This window comes from Danio rerio, chromosome 15 (assembly GCF_049306965.1).
Source record: "Danio rerio strain Tuebingen ecotype United States chromosome 15, GRCz12tu, whole genome shotgun sequence".
NCBI classification, from domain to species: Eukaryota; Metazoa; Chordata; class Actinopteri; order Cypriniformes; family Danionidae; genus Danio; species Danio rerio.
Genome location: NC_133190.1, coordinates 31380864 through 31389034, shown reverse-complemented (window position 1 = coordinate 31389034; position 8171 = coordinate 31380864). Strand labels below are relative to the sequence as shown.

At 36.3% G+C, this 8171-nt stretch overlaps 1 long non-coding RNA gene across 1 annotated transcript; it reads left to right on the top strand.

Annotated features, from left to right (window-relative positions):
* Positions 1–4366: 4366 nt before the first annotated feature.
* On the top strand, positions 4367–7838 carry LOC141377861 (uncharacterized). Its single transcript, XR_012390900.1, has 3 exons — positions 4367–6269; positions 6497–6595; positions 6695–7838. It is a non-coding gene; the product is annotated as an uncharacterized lncRNA (long non-coding RNA).
* The last annotated feature ends 333 nt before the right edge of the window (positions 7839–8171 follow it).

The window sequence follows — 8171 nt, the reverse complement described above, 5'->3', positions numbered from 1 at the left end:
GTCAAGTCAAGTCACTGCTTCTTTCATGTCTAGTCGTAGCTTGGTCTAGCAAGTCACTTTCAAGTCAATCAATTTTTTGTTGATTTTTCAATATTCTGCAAATTTTTTTGCAATGGTGTATATATATATATATATATATATATATATATATGTATATATATATATATATATATATATATATATATATATATATATATATATATATATATATATATATATATACTGTAATTTGAATTTACACTTTCATCATTAGTGAATCATGTAGCTTTCTGCTCTGGGGAATGTGTGTGCTTACTTCAAAGCCATTAAAAAATCATACTATTAATTAAACAAGACCATAATCTTATAGTGCACAATATGGGGGTGGGTGGGGGTTGGGGTGATTTTGTATTCAACAAAAGCAAGTTATTTCGGGTAATTTAACAGTCAAGTCGAGTCTTTTTTTGGGTGTTTGTCAAGCAAGTCCTAAATTTTGCGACTTAAGTCTGACTCGAGTCAAGTCATGTGACTCGAGTCCCCCATCTCTGGTGTATATATACAGTTGAAGACTAGTAGCCCTTTAGTAGCCCTTCTGTCAAATTGTAATTATTTTACAAATATTTCTCAAGTGCTATTTAATGGAGTTTTTGTCAACATAACAGTTCACTTCTAAATAAAAAATATATTTTTTATTTTGGCATGATGACAGTACACAATATTTATTTAGTAATTTTGCAAGGTACTACTCATCAGCTTAAAGTGCATTTTAAAGGCATGACTAGGTTAACCAGGCAATCTTGGTTAAATAGGTAGATTATTGGATAACATAATTTAAGGGGGCTAACAATATTGATCTTAAAAATTGTTTAAAAAAATAAAATCTGCATTCCAGCCAAACTAAAAGAAACACAGTTTCTCCAGAAGAAATCAATAGAATAGGAAATACTGTGAAACTTTCCTTGCTTCATTAAACACTGGAAAATGGTTTTAAAAGAATACAAATTTCACTGGAGGGCTAATAATTTTTTTACTTTTAACTGTACAAACAAACAAATATTAAACTATAGTACTACAGTTTATATAGATAATATTAAAACTCATGTGACCCTAAAGCTCTGTTGCTGTTTTTTGGTCACGGTCTTGCTCTTTACTCTCCTACCCGAGGCTTATTCAGGAGTACGTACTGTATTTACAGCCAACATTTGCATGGAGACTGTCTGAAAGGTCATCGGTTAAAACCTTACAACATAAACAAGCACCTTTGCCATCGAACATTGCAAGTGCTGACATCCAGTTCAGAACAAATCCCCCGCGCCGTGTGCATCTGGCCCTATTTTGGGCCAAATAACTATTATTTGGTGTTCATTTCAGTACTGTTTCCTCACACCAAGTCTTATTCAATAATATATGTGGGCACATAAACAGACTGTCCTAGTAGTTCCCAGAGGCATGAATTGCTTTCCGCAGTAGCAGATGATGAGACCGCAGAATATCTTGCCTTCTTTTTCTTCTCTCTAATCAAAACTTAAGTGTCTTTGAATGGAGAAAGTGTCAGCAATGTTCTTTACACCCATTCGCCTTTTTCTGTGTTGTTCCAGCTGAGCACAGCATGGAGGCAGAGCGAGGTCTAGCATCAGTTTACACCAACAAAATGCCTGTCTTTTAATTTCTGACTTTATCAGACGGTTGATAATTAATTCGGCTTTGCAGCATTCAAATTCTCTGATGTCAATGGCGCAAATGCCTTCAACATGACATACTTCAGCTCTAGAATAAAAAATATATTCATAACATTTATTAGCAAACAGCGTTCAAAGAGGAAGTGCACATCTTGGATAATTGGTTGCTCAGCAACGACACAGCAGATATTGGCTTTTAAAGCCCTTGTGTGTGGGAGCGTTCATCTACAGCTCTCTAGCTCCTGAATGCAAGAGAAATAATATCTGCTTCTTAGCGAAATGAAAAGCTTTTCCCTCTTTTTAGGCAAACACGTCTTGAGAAGAATTAGCCGGATGCCGCTCTCTGATGAACAGCGACTTCAAGTGCTTTCAGTCCAAGATCAAAACCAGCAGAAGCTCAGAATAGACCTGCTTTTAGGACGTAAAAGTGGAGGTATCTCTTCAGTAATTGTGTTCCTCCTGATTCAGTCCACTGTTCCAACATGTCAAACATTAATACTCAGAAATATCAAACCCGTCTCTTGAATACTTGATTGTGATTAGTCTGTCACAGCATCCTCTTCGCATGTTGCAATGCTGTGTGTCAAGAAGCTCTTTCAACCAGGTAAAGTCCAGTTCATGTCAAGACTGATGATCATCTGCCTTACTTTTAATGGAAGAGCGAGGGAAACCATTTGTGACCATTTGTCCGATGTCTGTTATCCCAAAAAATTTTATGTTCTGATGTTCTTCTAACACTTTACTTTGGAAAAGGTGATTTTCTTTTCCAACAGCTTTGTTTAACAATTTTTTTTACATATATTTTGTTTAAAATACAACATTCTAGAAACATTGATTTGGAAAATTAAAGGTGCATTATGCAAGTTTGACACCCAGTGGTTGAACTAGGTATTGCATGAATCCAAACAAACGCAAGACGAGGTTGCCAGATTGAGGACCAACACTAGTGAGTCTGACTATCTAGCCTAAAGGCTGATTTTAATCGTGTTCTATATGAAAGCAACGCCATGCGATAGAAGGAATGTTATTAAACCATATTAAAATTAGTTTTTGTTCTTACCAACACCTTGAATTGATATATTAGAAAATGCTTCTAGTTCTTGCAGCTGAACATCAGGATGCAATGACTACGATCACCTCAGATAAACCTCATGTGCTTTATTCAGTGTTAAATGCTAACAATGTGAGTTTGAATGCCATTTTACATGACATTTATTGCCACACTACTAAAAGCAGCAGCAGCTAGTTCACTTCAGATCTTGAAAATAAAATCGATCATCAAAATAAAACACAAATGATTGATTCAGCATGTACATTTAATAATGGTAAAGAGGTATAATATGCATTACTTATATTATAAATACCTTACCATTTTGTGACTGAGTGCATATTCTGTGCTTCTGAATGGCTGTATTTAAATTTCTGATTGTTATATCAGGTGCAAACAGCCAAATTGCCTATCACTGCATATCTCGTCATCATAAAGCGTGTTGTTAGGACATAAGATTAAAATGTAACCTGCTCTCCTAATGTTTACCTTCGTAAAATTTATATTATTTGCTAATTAATATCCACCTCATCTGCGTCTTATTTCGGAGTTTGCTACTGTACACCAGAGGTCGCATTTCGGTCACGGACGCATGCTTTGAGAACCTTTCTGAATGAATGATTGAATGAAATACGGTTTCCACCAAGGCAACCCGGGGTGTTGAAATATAATTGGCTAAACTGGCATTGGGTGGGTTAAATGACCAAAACAAAGACAGACCTTCCGGCATATAACAGACATTTTCAAAGCAGAAAAATTGACTTCAGCATTATTTTTTGACATGTTTCTTTAATATTTGCAAACATATTGTATTTTTATGCTTTAGAAGAGTCAAAAACTTACACACAGCACCCCTAGGGAAAATATACATGTTAAAGTTCTCTCAATGTCACAAAATGTTATTTTGAGCTTAGGATTCATGTTTCTTCTTGATACCTACTTTTAATAAGGCAAAATTTTAGGAATGTTTTTTATTGTTGTTGTAATAACATTTTATGGATGATACATGAATATTGTTTCATTAATGTAATATTCCACTAGACATTAGCTTGAATTCTGCTTGACATTAGGCCCTTTTAGACATAAGCCTACTGTATCTTTCTAGAAAAATTACTGGTCCGTGTGATCAGACCCTTAAAATACAGGAAAATTAATTCTGTCAATTTTCTGGAATGAGAGGTTCAGAAAATCAGTTAGCATAATAAGCATAATTCTACTGTGTGTGAAGAACAGCACATTTTTGAATTTGCCAGTAAAACTTGTGGCAAATTCACAGCAATTAAACAATATTACTGTGTCAAAGTGGTTACTACAGTCAATTATAAAATTTGACATTGCGAAATTGTGCCAAATCTATTTTTGAAAATCATCTTTATTGAATTTTTTTAAATAATAACAAAAATAATGATTGTGAACACTGCAAAATTTAGAGACCATTCCAACATTGAAACGCTCACATTTCTAACTTAGCTTTAATAGCAAAGTGTTCTAGCAAGTTTAACTAATGCACACCTTTTGCAATTTTGATATGTATTAAAATAATCTGTGAATCCTACAGTATGTACAATATAATATAATAGCTGAATTTATAATTTTAAAAAAATCACTTGTGTTGTTTCCTGAATGATCCACAGCTTTTTTTTTTGTTAAGTAATAAGTTGTTCAAAAGTACCTTGTTTGTCAGGCACAGTTAAACCATTGTTCCTTCAGAAAACTCTTTTTCAAGTTCTTTGGTTTGTGCACCTGAGTGAAGCGTATTATCTACATTATTATTTAATGCAATAACGATAATGGACTCCCTGCATTTGGGACCCGCAGTAATTTGACACTCTTTCTTTATAGACCACTAAATGTCCATTAGAATTTTTATGACTATTGACTCAAAAAATGTTTCCTGGCTGTTCGTGCTGTTCACATCATTGAGCTGAAACAAAGCAACATTAAATTTCGTCTTTCAAAAGAGAGGAAAATTGGGTAGAAGGATATAATTTTCTTTGAATGTTCATATGTTAATATCAACACTGCTTTACCGATATACCAGAAGCATTTCGATTGTTATGCGATAGTTGGATATACAGTACAATTTAAGTCAAAATTATTAGCCCTCCAGTAATTTTTTTTTCTTTTTCCCAAATAATGTTTAACAGAGCAAGGATTTTTTTTCACAGTATTTCCTATAATATATTTCTTTTCAGCTAGAGTAAAAGTATTTTTTAATTATTAAAAACAAATTTAAGATCAATGTTCTTAGCCCCTTTAAGCAATTTTTATTCAATTGTCTGTAGAACAAACTGTGAAACTGTGTCAGTCCAGTTTTCAGAGTTCAAGTTCAGTTAAGTTCAGTTCAAGTCCAAACACTGAAGAGAAAATCCATCGATCCGCAGCTCCACAAGTCCATAAGTGGCGACAGTGGCACAAACTTCACCAATTGATAAAAGTGAAGAAAAAGAAACGACCACAGGCACTACCATTTCTCCTGTCATTTGATTTGGGCCTTACAGGAATCATGCTCTCCACTCCTCCTTGACCACCTCAGCAGCTGCTCAGGATACGGCCTGGTCCAGGATTATGGGAAACTCTTTTGTTAATTAGGCCAACCGCCTAGTAGCACATTACAATAGTCTAACCAAGAGGTCATGAAAGCATGAATTAGCTTTTCCGCATCTGACATTGATAGCATATGTCGAAGTTTGCCAACATTTTTAAGATGAAAAAATGCAGTTTTACAAATACTTGAAATCTGGCCTTCAAACAACAGTTTGCTATCAAAAATCACCCCCAGATTTTTGACTGAGGATGAGGACTAAACTGAGAAACCATCAGTGGTTAGACAGTGTTTAGAAATGTGTTGGAAAAAAAAAATCTGCTTTACGTTCAAAAGAAAGAGGGGAAAATATACATACAAGCGGCTAATAAAAATGACTTTGTATCAGAACTAATTTAAATATTTCTAATTATATGTTTTATTAAAAGTCTATTTTCCAGCATACCATCCTCTGCGCTGGAATTTTGAGACATTTGCAGCCACCCAGACTCCAGTGTGTGACCTGACATTCCGGCCTTGTCTCGTTCTGAACCCACAGTTTTCAGTCTGCTCCTTGGAGACGAGGTGACAGAACAGAAAATAAGCAATGCTGTCATCCGGGATTGCGAGTCAGCGTCAGGGAGGAAGGGAATCCGTCCAAGATGTCCCTAAACGGCATGCAGAACAGCGTCCTAATGCAAGGGCGTAATGGTTTCTGACCACTTCACAGATATGAATTCCCCTTCCCCACAGCCTATTCCCAATGCACAGGCAAACTGATTTATGCGAACTGCGAAAGATATGCTGACACTGCAGTTATGTTTTCTTTTTTTTCCCTGACTTGAAGAATGCATCAACTACAGTGGCTGAAAATGCAAATGCAGTCCATGCTGTTTTTTGACCACACTTTCACACTTCCACAGATACTTTATGGATGTGACACTGGAGGTTGATAATGGTGTAATTGGATTTCTCCAGAGCACGCCCTGGGACAGAACATCTGCGCTGATTGATGTTACGCTAGATTCGTGTCAGACAGGTGAGAATGCTGCTGAGAATTCAGAAATATTGATGGATTGGGGGATAATATGTGAAAATGATATATTGTGGCTTACAATGGAACGTGACATTTGGGGTCTGCATGTCCACTTGCTTTCTCCATAGGGATGTACATTTTTAACAGTAATTGATTTGAACAGTAATGAGGTTGTTTATCGGTGTGTGCTTTTGTTGAACCCTTCTGTGTGTATTTTTTTGTGCTAGCAGGAATTTGTGTAGAAAAACTGCATTGCAATTGCTCATGGAGCTGTACAGAAAATTCCACCAATCAGAGAGTCAGAATGAGCCATGATAACCAGTTTCTAGGTAAACCACACTACATTTTTGGATGGTTGGTATAAAAATGTATTGTTGTTTTTTTGATTGTATTAAATATCATTCATTCATTCATTCATTTTTCTTCAGCTTAATTAATCAGGGGTCGCCACAGCGGAATGAACTTATCCAGCATATGTTATACATAGCAGATGCCCTTCCAGCTGCAACCCAGTACTACACACACACTACCGCCAATTCAATTCACCTCTTTCGCATGTTTTTGGAGCACAGAGGAAACCCATGCCAACACGGGGACATGCAAAATTCATACAGAAATGCCAACTGGCCCAGCCGGGACTCGAACCAGCGACTTTCTTGCTAGGAGAGGACGGTGCTAACCACTGCTCCACCATGCCACCCCTGTAATAAATATTGTGAAATGGCCATAGTGTATGAGTGTGTGTGTGTGTGTGAATGCGAGAGTATATTGGTGTTTTCCAGTGCTGGGTTGCGGCTGGAAGGCCATCTGCTGTGTAAAACAGATTTCGGAATAGTTGACAGTTCATTTCGCTGGGGCGGCCTTTAATAAATTCTAGACTAAGCTGAAGGAAAATAAATGAATGTGTGAATGAATGAATAAACATTGTTTGAAAAATAAGATTTTTGGTAAATCCTGTGTCATTGCGATTAGCTAATTGTGAAAGGCTGCAATGTAAACACGTTCATACAGACATTTAATAACAGTTTATTAATACACACCTATATATTTATTTCTATAAGTTAAGTCTAAAATCAAAGCGCAATAAAAATCACAATTTGATATTTTCATCAAATCGCACAACCCTTTTTGGCTTTTATAAAGTAGCTTTTAGAAGTTCATTCATTTATTCATTGTCTTGTCGGCTTAGTCCCTTTATTATTCCGGGGTCGCCACAGCGGAATGAACCGCCAACTTATCCAGCACGTTTTTACGCAGCGGATACCCTTCCAGCCGCAACCCATCTCTGGGAAACATCCACACACACATTCACACACACACACACACTCATACACTACGGACAATTTAGCCTACCCAATTCACCTGTACCACATGTCTTTGGACTGTGGGGGAAACCGGAGCACCCGGAGGAAACCCACACAAAGGCAGGGAGAACATGCAAACTCCACACAGAAACGCCAACTGAGCCGAGTCTCGACCCAGAGACCTTCTTGCTGTAAGGCGACAGCACTAACTACTGCACCTCTGCTTTGCCCGCTTTTATAAGTTTTGTAAAATAAAAAGGTAAACATGGATCCCCTGTGAGTTCGTTTTTCAAATGCAGGTTAAACACAAATTGCTTTTAAAATATCTTGAATAAGAAAATCAATTTGTACTGATAAACTGAAAAAAAATGCTGTGTTCCACACAATTACTTCATGTTGTCTCAACACAAGTCGATTAAATTAGCTTAATTGTTTTTACAAATTTAAGTGAACTGAACATAAAACAATTGTCCCCCCCCCCAAAAAAAAAAAAAACATTTATGTTAATTCAGGCAATTAAATGAGTAGATTGGATTAGCAACAACTAAACGTTGTATTTCAAAGCAGATCTTTATGTTATCACAAAGTTGCATAAAGCTGC